Source organism: Giraffa tippelskirchi, chromosome 10, assembly GCF_054371585.1.
Source record: "Giraffa tippelskirchi isolate mGirTip1 chromosome 10, T2T-mGirTip1v1.2.pri, whole genome shotgun sequence".
Taxonomy (NCBI): domain Eukaryota; kingdom Metazoa; phylum Chordata; class Mammalia; order Artiodactyla; family Giraffidae; genus Giraffa; species Giraffa tippelskirchi.
In genome coordinates this window covers 53592324-53605559 of record NC_137284.1, presented here as the reverse complement: position 1 = coordinate 53605559, position 13236 = coordinate 53592324, and the positions used below count along the sequence as shown (strand labels likewise).

At 45.5% G+C, this 13236-nt stretch overlaps 1 long non-coding RNA gene across 1 annotated transcript; it reads left to right on the top strand.

The window, feature by feature from the left end:
- Positions 1-7780: 7780 nt before the first annotated feature.
- On the top strand, positions 7781-12648 carry LOC145523119 (uncharacterized). The gene is made up of 2 exons (XR_014066362.1): positions 7781-8016; positions 12347-12648. It is a non-coding gene; the product is annotated as an uncharacterized LOC145523119 (long non-coding RNA).
- The last annotated feature ends 588 nt before the right edge of the window (positions 12649-13236 follow it).

Here is a 13236-nt window from a genome sequence, read left to right as displayed (position 1 = left end):
GACCTTCCAGACTGAGGTGGACTTCATAGCCCACTACTCCAGGTCCCCCTCCCTCCTGTAGACCAGACCTCTGAGGCTACCTCGGCCATCTTCCTGGAACCAGGGCCAGGCTAAGGACTCGTCATGGGTGTCAAGGGTCCATGGGGTTCACAGTGGTCACTGTGTGACCATGTTACCTGCCCTGATGTGCTTGTACTTTTTTCACTTCTTCCTTCTCAGTCTTCTTCATGTTTAGTTAGGTCTTACTCCAACACTTTGGGCAATTTGTATTAACTCTTTTCAGTTTCCAGAACCGTGGCTTGGATCAGAACCATGGCTTGGGTTTATTGGGTGTATTGTCCTATTTCAGACATCCTGGAAGAGGGTTCTCTCCCTCTTGTTCTAAACCCATCAGTGGTGGTGAAAATGTCCAGCTGGTAGAAATGCCAAACGAAGGAGCAAGATTCTGGTCTAAATGCAAGGCATGCACACAGATTAGACTGAGGTACTCATTCAATATTCATTATCCCTGAATAGATTACTCAATTGACAAGTATTTGCTAGATTAGGTGTTGGTAAACACAAACATAGCAGGACAAGATTGTCTTGTCTTTTAGGAAGTGTTTTTCGGCTTTAACCTTCCCATTTCTTCTAACAAAAAAGAAAAAAATCGTGTTAGCATAAAACATGCTATGAGAGAAGATTGATCCTTGACCTACATCATAGCAAAAATTTCCTCAAAATGGATCGAACACCTAAATATAAGACCTAAAACTAGAAAAGTATTAGAAGAAAACATAGAGGCAATGCTTCATGACATTGAACTAGGCAATGATTTCTTGAATTTAACACCAAAATCATAGTCAACAAAAATAAAGCTAGGTAAGTTGGACTATGACACTAAAAACTCCTGTAGATCAAAAGACATGATCAAAAGAGTGAAAAAGCAACGAATAGAGTAAGGAAAGATATTTGCAAAATTACAAGTCTGATGAGGAGTTAATAACCATAACATATTAATAACTCAGAGCATAACAGCGAAGGATAAATAACTCAATTAAAAATGAACAAAGGACTTGAGTAGACATTTCTTCCCGTGAGATAGACAAATGGTCAACAAGAATGTGAAAACACTCTCAATGTCACTAACCCTTAGGGAAATACAAATCAAAACCACAATAAGATGTTACCACATATCACTTAGATTACTATCAAAGAAAAAAAAAGGAAAATGCCAAGGGTTGGTGAGGGTGTTGAGAAATTAGAACTCTTGCGCACAGCTGGTAGAAATGTAAAATGGTGTGGCCACTATGGAAAATAGTATGGAAGTTCCTCAAAAATTTAAAATATGATTCAGCAATTCCACTTCTGGTGTAAATCTGAAAGAACTGAAAAAAGGTCTCAGGGAGATATTTGCATGCCCATGTTTGTGTCAAGATTATTCACAATAACAAAAGAGTGGAAGAAACCCAAGTGTCTACCAGGGATGAATGGACAATAGAACAAGGTCTGTACATAGAATAAAATATTATTCAGCTTTAAAAGGAATAGGAAGCAAATTCTGACACATGCAACAACATGAATGAGCCTTAAGGACATTGTATTCAGTGAAATAAGCCATACACACGCACACACACACCAACACCAAATACTGTGTGATTCCATCATATGAGCTATATAGAGAAGTCCCGACTCATCAAGACAGAAAGCCAAATGGTGGTTGCCAAGAGCTGGGCGGGGCAGGGGGGAAGGGCAGTATTTTCATGGGAACAGAGTGCCACTTTTGCAAGATGAAAAACTTCTGGAGATTGCCCAATGATGGGAATGTACTTAACCCAAGCTTCACACTTAAAAATAGGTACATTTTGTTATGTGTATTCTAACACAATTTAAAAAAAATTCTTACACTATGAGAAATGGTCAATATTGGCAACAGGAAGAAAGAAGGGAGAAGACTAACAAGAGATGAGTCATTGGATGCTCCAGGGAGCCAGGTCTGGAGGGACAGCGGCTCTCTCAATCAGATTGGTATATATATATTTTGCACCATTCCTTGGATATACCTTGTGTATTCCTGGTCAACTGAGAGTTAGGTGGTATTCTTTGGTGTTGGTTTATGCTAGGAAAGGCTTCCAGACCCTTGTGGGCATAAATAGAGAATAAACATATGCCCCACACCTTTAGGTAGCTAAGTGCCTCGGGAGACAGACACGTATCCAATTAGCCAGCGCTAACAATTTCATCTCCTCACAGTTGCCCCTCCTGACCTTGAACATGGGGTAGCTCCTCTTGGCCGCAGCCCCTGACCTCGAACATGAGATAGCTCCTCAGGCTGTATATTGTCACCCTGCTTATTTAACTTATATGCAGAGTACATCATGAGAAATGCTGGGCTGGAAGAAACACAAGCTGGAATCAAGATTGCCGGGAGAAATATTAATAACCTCAGATATGCATATGACACCACCCTTATGGCAGAAAGGGAAGAACTAAAAAGCCTCTTGATGAAAGTGAGAGAGGAGAGTGCAAAAGTTGGCTTAAAGCTCAACATTCAGAAAACTAAGATTATGGCATCCGGTCCCATCACTTCATGGGAAATAGATGGGGAAACAGTGGAAACAGTGTCAGACTTTATTTTGGGGGGCTCCAAAATCACTGCAGATGGTGATTGCAGCCATGAAATTAAAAGACACTTACTCGTTGGAAGGAAAGTTATGACCAACCTAGATAGCATATTAAAAAGCAGAGACATTACTTTGCCAACAAAGGCCCGTCTAGTCAAGGCTATGGTTTTTCCAGTAGTCATGTATGGTTGTGAGAGTTGGACTGTGAAGAAAGCTGAGCACTGAAGAATTGATGGTTTTGAACTGTGGTGTTGGAGAAGACTCTTGAGAGTCCCTTGGACTGCAAGGAGATCCAACCAATCCATCCTAAAGGAGATCAGCCCTGGGTGTTCATTGGAAGGACTGATGTTGAAGCTGAAACTCCAATACTTTGGCCACCTCATGCAAAGAGTTGACTCATTGGAAAAGACCCTAATGCTGGGAAGGATTAGGGGCAGGAGGAGAAGGAGACGACAGAGGATGAGCTGGCTGGATGGCATCACCGACTCGATGGACATGGGTTTGGATAAACTCTGGGAGTTTGTGATGGACAGGGAGGCCTGGTGTGCTGCGATTCACGAGGTCGCAAAGAGTCGGATACGACTGAGCTACTGAACTGAACTGATAATTTCATCAGTGCTCTTAGGGACATATAAGCAACATGTCCTGAAAGCAGCTCCTTTTTCCCTGAGAACATTAGAGAAGCTGTTATAGGGAACATGAACTTCAGAACAAGACAATGAAGGAAGGTGCTGACTGGGCTACAGCACAGAGATGCTGAAGGGACCACTCCAGGTGGCTGAAGCAGGCTCTGGAGACCTAGCCATGATGTGCCTCAATGGGTAATGAAGACAGGCAGGGCTGGCTGCAGTGGCCGTCCGAGCTGGACAGGCCTGGCCTCCCTGCTGCGCACTACTCCCGCCTCCAGCTGTCCCCAGCGTTCCCCTCAGGAAGTGCCATGTGCATCCCTGGAAAATGAGATGCATCTGGGTGTAAACCAGGTTCTCGAGGGCGTCCAAATGGAGGAAAATTGAGGCTTCAAACTTGAATTGTCACTCAAGACTGCAATATTCCAATTCCCCACACTTGTCATTCAGCCATCATTTTAAAGTACCTACTATCTGTCAGCATTTGCCTTAGGTTCTGGGAATGTAACAAAAACCAAAGCACATTCCTCACCCTCCAGAGTGCGGGAGAGAGCAGAAGATGGCCACACAGAGGTGGCTGTTGAAGCCAGGAGAATCTGTGGTTGTTTGCAAAAACTGCACTCCAGTTGGAATGTGCCAAACCATCACTATCTTGATGCCTCCATAAACCCAAGGGGTGGTGCTGCCACGAGAAATCCCATTTTACAGATGGGAAAACTGAGACCTGGAGACATTCAGTAACTCAGGGGAAATGGTGTGAAACCCGTAGAAGAGTGGGGGAGTGGGACCAACACTCTGTCATTACAGAGGGGCAAGGGCATCCTTGGAAATGAAATGGGCAGAAAGACAAGCCCAGACCAAGACAGGACCAGGCTGGCAGCAGAGATGGTATCTTGCAGATGGGAGGGTGGGAGGCATGGGGCAACTGATGCAGTACCTTGAACGCCAAGTCATTCATATTTCCATTGTGCGCAGAGATTGGGCTGCACCCAGCTTTCCTCTGGGTTCCATTGGCAACTCTGCTTTTGCTTTAGCCTTATACTTCATTAAATGAATGTGCTGGCCGTGATAGCCGTGCAATTATGTGCCCTGAGCGCCTTCACACATGGCTGGGCTTTATGCCAGCAGATTAACAACCTGCCTGCCACTGTCCCTTCAGCGAGTCCAGCCCAGATCCAAAGGCTGACTCTGACCGAATCAGCTTCTGAGGGGTCCAGACCACAGAGCTGGGTCTGGGGGCCTAGTGAGCCTGGGAGGAACCCCTGCAAGACCCCGGTGAGTTCCAGCTCAGCACAGGCACTTGGACCCCAGGCCTGCCAGGGGCAAAGGGACAAAGCCCGCACTGGGCCCAGGGATGCCCATTTGTCAAACTTTCCAAGAAAGGAATCTTGTCAACTTTACCAAGTTCCCCCTCTCTCCAGACACTTCCATCAGAAACGCGTTTTTGTGTATAATAAATTGCTTCTCCCTGGCGGAAAATCATTTCTTGCTGTTATCTCTGAGATCGGTAACTTCTGGTGTCCTTTAATGGACTTGCCCTGATTATATGGCTAGTCATTAAAAGCTTAGTTCCTGGCACAATAGTATCTTATGTAGACTGATCCCTGAGAGCTTTGAGGGGCTCACCAGCCGCGGCCTTAATTTTACTCATTCGTCTTAATTTTTTGTAATCATTTTTTGTAAAGAGGGTATAATGTCAGGCTTGCTTCCCTGCCTCTGACAGATCCAATCTAGCAGATAATTACCATAAGGAAATTGATGCTTTAGAGTGCAGGAGAGGATTTAATTTACTCAGACATCCTACAGTACAATGCATTCCAGAAGATATGAGGATTTAAGTTTTTAAGAAATTAAATTTTACTATTTAACATGATTACTTATGTTGAACATCATTAACTAGCTTTTTTAACTGTTTGAAATAATTATGAGCTCACTTGCTGTGTCTCAAATCCGGAGGCTGCATTAAATATGGGTTAAGGATCCATGAAATGAAAAGAATATCCCATCCTCTTTTCTTCTCTCCAGTCTTCCAAATTCTGCTCTTTAAAACCCATGGAGGGGGGCCGAGAAGACGCCCTCTTTGAAAAATCCCCTCTTTACTGCATGAAATTTTAGTGCAGACTTTAATAGAAGTATTCTGGCAATGGGTCTGGCCTGGGACAAGGTTATTGGCATAAAAGGTGGGAAGAAACGGAAAGGCATTCAGGGATGGAGTGACCGTGGTCGCTCGGGCACTTTGCAGAGCAAGGGTGTGCTGTAGACGTGAACCACTTACAGTATTTCCTGTTTTTCTTTTGTTTTTCTAGTTTTGAGACCTGGAGGAAGAAAAAATCATCGACAATGCCAAGTGCAAGCTCAGGACCATCAGAAAGTCGAGACACAAAGACAAGGCTTAAAACAACCTCCTTGTCAAACAACCTCCTTGTCAAACAACCTTCCCATCCACTGTTGGAAGGCAGCGTCCCAGGCTCTGGGGAGTGGCTTGGGTGGAGAACTTCTTTTCTTTGAGTCTAAACCTTTATTAACTAGATTCCCAAGAGTTCCTCAATCCTTTCCTAAACGTGAAGTGAAACACTTGACAGGAAATTTCTGGACGAAGCTAGCCCAGAAGTTCCCTTTATCCAGCACCTCTGCTCGATCACATTTCCTCTCAGGAGAAACTTTCAGAGAAGCCCGTCCTGTGCTTGGTCCCAGACAGACCCTGTGACCGTTTGGGTAACAGTGGGGGATTGCCCAAGGGTCCCAACCAAAAATCCCCCAGTGCCTGGGCTGAGGAAGCTGGGGGCAGCTGACGTCTGCGGTGGTCCTGCTGTAGGGGCTTCTGGTATCCACGCTTGCAGCCCCAGCCATCTTGGCGGCATCCTCCCGGGGTTTCAGGGAGGGATGCGTAGGTTTCAGATGCATGCTTACATGCATGCTAAGTCACTTCAGTTTTGCCTGACTCTTTTCGACCCCATGGACTGTAGCCCAACAGGCTCCTCTGTCCATGGGATTCTCCAGGCAAGAATACTGGAGTGGGTAGCCATTCCCTTCTCCAGGGGATCTTCCTGAGCCAGGGATCGAACCCTTGTCTCTTACGTCTACTGCATTGGCAGGTGGGTTCTTTACCACTAGCGCCACCTGGGAAGCATTGACTCCTAGAAATGATGCTTCATTGGGACTGATGAGGCCCCTGAGATGGAGGGCCATTCCATAAACCAGGACCATAAATACCAAGATTTACAAACCATGTTCATCAGGTACAAGAATGATGCATTCTGTCCTTACCTCTCTCTGCTAATTGCTAGATCATTTGAAACCTTAAGTATCATTTTATTTCAGAACATATCTGCATTCTGTGTATGTACTTTTAAGCTATGAGGGACAAAAAAGGAAGCAAAAATGTGGGCAACACAAAATTGTAACTCGATGGTCTCAGTCTGAAACAGTCAAGTGATAAGGGAAGTCTGGGGTCAGATTCCATCTGCCTCATTACTCCATTCATCTTTTACAGCCATCTCCTTCTGCAAAGGAGATAAATGTCTATACATTTATACAGTCAGAAAACCTGAAAATTGGAACTTAGGCTACATAGATGTCCAAATATATACAGCTACCATTACAACTAATAATACTAGCAATAATTTCAGACACTTAGCTCTGTGCTAGGCATGGTTCTAAGCATCTCACTTATGGTGGCGGAGTTATGCACACACACACACAGTTCTATTATTGTTCCCTTCTACAGTTGGGGAGACCTGCATATGGTGAGTTAAATAGTGCACGCATGGCCCCGGTAAATAAGCGGCAGAGCTTGAATTTGAACCTCAAACTAAACAGGGTCCATGATCTTAACTACGAGGCTATGCTGAGAGAAAGGGGATGACAGCCGATGAGATGGTTGGATGGCATCACTGACGTGATGGACATGAGTTTGAGTAGGCTCCGGGAGTAGGTGATGGACAGGGAGGCCTGGCGTGCTGCAGTCCATGGGGTTGCAAAGAGTCGGACACAACTGAACTGAACTGAACTGATAATGAGGGGAAAGTGGGGTGGCTCACAAGCCTAGATCCATCTCCAAGGCACCAAACACAACTTCAGCACTCAGTATTGCTATTATAATCAAGCTGCTACCATTTCTCCACTCCCTCCATCAGCCAGGCTTCTATTCTCAAACGTTCACTGACACCCACTCTGAGCCAGATGCCAGACCATGAAGGTGCAAGATTAAAAACCCCCATCCCTCTATGTCTGCCTAGAGACACGGGTTTACATCCTCTCTTAGCCTCTCAGACTGCTGCGTTTGTCGTGGAGAACAGGACTGAGTCCCCCAGGCCTGAGCAGCTCCTTGTCCAGCTCCTGCCTCTTCCTACCCCATCCTGACCACACATGCTTTCTCTTTCTACCAGGACAGCTCTTCCCAGAGCGCCAGCTCCTGACTTCTGCCCCATGGAAGAACACATCGCTGGGCAGTGCAGGTTAACCAGTTCATTACTGGATTCAGTCTAAAATCTGGTCTACTGCCCTTAAGTTCTCTAATTGTCTGAAAAGTTCTGTTCTGAGTTCTAAATCAGTGCATCATCCTGACCTGTATCTATAGCAACACAACCGGCCTGGTTCCCTAGCTGATGAGAGGTAGGGCCGCTGATGCTCACTTGCTTTGCTCAGAACCTGCCCTGAAGGAGGGGCTGAGCCCATGGAGGGGGCATCAGGGATGCAATGGCCAGGGACCAGATGCCGCACAGTTAAACTCATGTTCATAAAACATGCCACACAGCAGTTCTAAAGTCATCACTGTGATGTAACAGGTATGTTAGCAGAAAGGGCTTCATTTAGGGACCAAGATTGCCCACCCACCTTGCCCTCATGCCTTCTGAAATTTCTCATCATGGAACATGGCAGGGTAGCAAATGAAAACCATCTCCAAGTCCAGAATTGTCAAGGAGAAGTTTTCAGGAGTTTAGGAGCTAAGGAGACTCCAGGAAACTTCTAGCAGGTGATAACCAGGGGCCACCCCTATGTGTGATATGTGATATGACAGTGGTTCCTCCTCCAGCAGTTCCCCCAGTGATTAGGCTTGCTCACTGATGACCACTTCCAAGTTCCACAAGGTGATGGGTTCTCTGTCGTCTGTTACTCTGGTCCTAGGACCCAGCACAGACCTTGGCACACGGCAGAGATGAGTGAGTGAATGAGTGAAAAGATGGTTGCTTTGGGGTTTTCCAGTTGATCAGTTTTCCACCCTTGTTGCTCATCCTATGACCTGTGGAACTTTTTGTTTTTATTGAATTATAGTTGATTTACAATGTTATATTAATTTCAGGTGTACAGCAAAGTGATTCAGTTACACATGTGTATTCTTTATCAGATTCTTTCCCACTGTGGTTTATTACAGAGTTTTGAGTAGAGTTACCTATTCTATACAATAGGACCATGTTGTTTATCTATTTCATATATAGTAATGTATATATCGGAGAAGGCAATGGCACCCCACTCCAGTACTCTTGCCTGGAAAATCCCATGGACGGAGGAGCCTGGTAGGCTGCAGATCCATGGGGTCGCTAAGAGTCGGACATGACTGAGCGACTTCACTTTCACTTTTCCCTTTCATGCACTGGAGAAGGAAATGGCAACCCACTCCAGTATTCTTGCCTGGAGAATCCCAGGGACGGCGGAGCCTGGTGGGCTGCCGTCTATGGGGTCGCACAGAGTCAGACACGACTGAAGCGACTTAGCAGCAATGTATATATGTTAATCTCAACCTCCTAATTTATCCCTCCCACCTTTCCCCTTTGGCAACCATAAGTTTGTTTCCTGTCTATGAGTCTGTTTCTGTTTTGTAAACAAGTTCACTTGTACTATTTTTTATATTCCACCTGTAAGTGATATCATATGGTATTTGTCTTTTTCTGTCTGACTTACTTCACTTAGTATGATAATCTCTAGGTTCATCCATGTTGCCACAAATGGCATTTTAATTCTTTTTATGGCTGAGTAGTATTCCATTGTATTAATGTACCACATCTTCTTTATCCATTCATCTCTCTTTGAACATTCAGGTTTTTCTGTGTCTTGACGATTGTGAACAGAGCTGCTATGAAGATCGAGGTGCTTGTGTCTTTCCAAATTAGAGTTTTCTCCGAATATACACCCAGGAGTGGGATTGCCAGATCTTATAGTAGCTCTACTTTTAGTTTTTAAAAGAATCTCCATATTGTTTTCCATAGTTGACTGCACCAATGTACTTTCCTACCAACAGCGTAGGAGGGTTCCTTTTTCTCCACAGCCTCTCCAGCATGTGTTATGTGTGGACTTTTTATGACGGCCATTCATCATTGTACCTCTCGTCATTGTCCTTACCAATGATACCTCATTCTAGTTTTGAACCTGTGGAACTTTTTAAGAACTCAACTCACTAAATTCGAAGCTAAGGAGCTGTGGTCTATAACAGACATATTTGCTGAAAATTTTCAACAAAATTTCAGTGAGGATACTGATGCTCACAGACTATTGACCCCAAACACTCAGCTTAGTAACTGCCAGGGCTGGTCTACAGTCCTGGGTTCACTGACCGTGGGTTTGCTGTCTGCACATCCACACACAGAGCACCTGACTCCATTCATATCCTCGGTCCTCAGACCCCGGCAGTTACTGGGTGGTAGCTGAGTGGGCTCTGTCCTCTGAGAGCTGGGTCCCCAGGTTAACACCCTCCTCAACGAACTGAAAACCTCTATCTCAGAGGCACTTCCTTTTCAGTTGTGGGGGGGGGGGGTAATTCTTAAAATTGGTTTGTACTTTACAGTCAGAGACGTTATCCATGCACCCTTAATCTTTTCCACTCATTAAAAAATAAGCTGGTTTGGCTTTCTTCAGGCTCATTTTGCCCTTTTCTAGATGGAAAGGCAGGATTGCAATCTTGGGGGTGCACTTGATCAAACTGCACCCCATCCTCTACCAAGTCCATTTAACAAAGGACCCCATCCTCTCCCTCACTTCCTGTGGACATGTGTGTTTGTCTGACCTAATAGCATGTGGTCGCAGTTGGAGCCCAAGAGACCAGGTGAAATGGAGCTTCACCCCACCTGCCCTCATTAGCAAGATTGGAATGGAGGCCTTTCAGCTCTGAGGTGGGGATTTCAACACTTCAAAACTCTGTGTTATGCTAACTAAACTTCTTCAGACAAAGTCCCTTTTTTGCTTAAGTGGGTCATTTCTGCTGCTTGCCATGCAGACCGTAACACCCTGTTACCATCCCCACCACATGTGTCATCCTCTTCTCACTAAGTACTGATGATTCTACCCTTGAATTAAGCCTTAGAGTCCTCATCCTGCCCTGCCTGGACCACCACGGCAGCCCCATGACTGGTCCCAACACCCAGCTCTCCTGCCTGCAACCCACCTTGCTCCTGTCACACACGCAGCCATGTGGTCATCCTAACCCAGACACTTGATGGCCCAACTTCTGGAGTCCCTGCCTTCCTTGAGGGCTCCCTGTCTTCCTTGAGGGCTCTCCATCATCAGCTGGACCAACCCCCCAGCACTGCAGGCCTCTGGGCCCACTGTGATCTGCCCCACGTCCTGCTTGCCACTTCCTCTTCTCTCCCTATATCCTGCCCCGCCCATCACCAGGAAGTCAGCTTCAGTAACACTGCATGTGGTTCCCAAAACAAGAGAGGACCTTGACCTCCAGGCTTCAGTGCAGACTATTTCTTCAACTGGGAATTTTCCTCTCTTCTTGTTCACTTGGCAAGTTCTCACTCAAGCACTGAGATTCCAGTCAGATGGTGCTTCCTCCATGCAGCCTCCTCGGGTTTTCCCTTTGTGCTTTCTGCCTTCCTTCCACTCTGGAGCCCTGTGGGGTGGTCAAAATCTCACGCTCTGTGGTCAGACTACAGAGACGTACATACTGATCCTGTTTCCTGATGGTCGCATCACCTGGTAGAGGTCATTTACCTCTCTTGACCTCAGTTGCCCCACACGGAACACGTTCCTTCATAGGATTCACTATGAGGACTGATCCACATTGAGCCTGTTGGCACCTAGGACAGAGGCTCAGTAAAGTCCAATATTGTCACTGTCATTGCCTAATGCCACAGCACTGTTCACACCTGAATTTCTGCACTAAACTGTAGGCAACCCCTTTCCTACCAGAGGCTAGATCTTTCCACATATGTGTGCCCAGCACTCAGAGCTCTGGCACAGCTTGCTTTGGGTAAATGCATTGGCTCAATGCCCAGCTGCAGCAAAGCTTGGTTGCTGATACTGGGAGGTTTTGAATGCACTTCACACTTTGATGAACCAGAAAAGGAAAACTCCATGGGAAGAGTCTGAGAGACCCAATTATTGTGGTCTTTGCTGTCAGTAGAGGCCTTCAAAAACACCATCAATGAAAGACGAGCCCTAACATTTTAGTTCTCAGTGATGCTTCCAAAGCTTTGCCCTTGAGAGTTGAGGGCAGAGGTGGGACTCACCACATCCCTGATGGCTGAGGAAGCGCCCAGGAGTCTGTTCAGGGAAATGGTCACGGTGGCGGGCTTTGGTCTCCAGCCTGAGGGATGCCTGAGGAAACAAGAACTGAAAAGGGCAGAGGTTTCTGACAGACCAGGCCCAGCTGAAATCACTTTTCTCTGCTGGACTGGTGTGGCACACCTACCTTAGACCAGGTGCCTCCCAGGTGCCTATCAGTGCAATCATTAAGAGCTTGTGCCATAGCATCAGATGAAATTTCAGCTCCATCACTTAACAGACACCTTAGCTGTGAATTTGGGGACTTTCTAACATCTTCAAACTTCCATATCCTCAGATGTAAAGTGGCAAAGTAATGCCTACTTTATGGGGCCACTGAGAGGATTGGTGTCCTACCACCTAAGAAAGATTTTCTGGTATTCTTGTCCTGTACAGAAAGTGCAAATGATGATTGTGATGAATCTGCATCCTGAGACACTTACTGTATTTTAACATATATTCTAGATCCAGTGGGAAACTCCAAGCAGTTTGGAGGAAAAAAAACAATATAACTTTTGGAGAATAGCACCAAAAATTACAATCTACATGAGAAACGGAAGCTAATTATTGAGTCCTTTTATGTTCCAGGTAGGATGCTAGGCACCTCATGTTTTGTCTTGTTTACTTCCTCAGCATCCAAGGGTTACACACCAAAGTGTTTGGAAACTTCTTCTTCCAGAGATTCTCAGGATGAGAGACCCAGACCGCGCATTCAATCGGAGCGGATGAGCATCTGTATTTGAACATCCCTGTACATTGATCAGCAATAACAGGGTTAATGATGCTCTTATGCAAAGAGTCTCAATTATGTCTCAACATTAACACCCATTAAGATGAATGACAATGCATTATAAGTAGTGTTTCAATTTGAAATTGAAATTGTATCAATTAGCCTTTAAACTAGCCTAAATAAATTCCGCTTGGTAGCTCAAAAATGATTCAAATGCCATGGTTTTGAATAAGAGGTTTTAAAAAAGTTTTTTTTTATTCTCTTATAAAGAATCATACTAATAATCATCATATCTCTGTCTATAATCTCTTAAGAGAGAAGAGGAACAGGGACCACAGTCAGTAAATTATTCCAGTTGATGAGGGGTGAGCAGCAGTTATGAGGAGGGTGATTTCCCAAAGGGTGAAGAAGCACAAGGAACGAGATTCCCTCCCACTGCTGCTGAGGGAGAGAAGTCTTAAAATCTGGGAAGCAGGGGGTCTAGAAGTTCAATGCGTCTTATGATGCCACAGCCTCTCAAAGACATCCTGGCTCCACCCTTCAGTGCATCCTCCACCCCAAGGCAGGACCAAGCAGGGCTATGGTCCAGAAACTAGAAGGATATCCCTGTTCTCAGTTCCCATCTGGCCCCTCCTGCTGCTTCCCTTTTGATGATGCACACGCCTGCTTCCCATCTGAGCTCAGGCACCTCTGAAGGCATCAGTACAACTCTGTTCATCTCTCCAGCACCCCCGACTCCTTTACCTGGCAGGCATGTGCTAACAACACACGGTTGTGTAAATTATTACTCCAT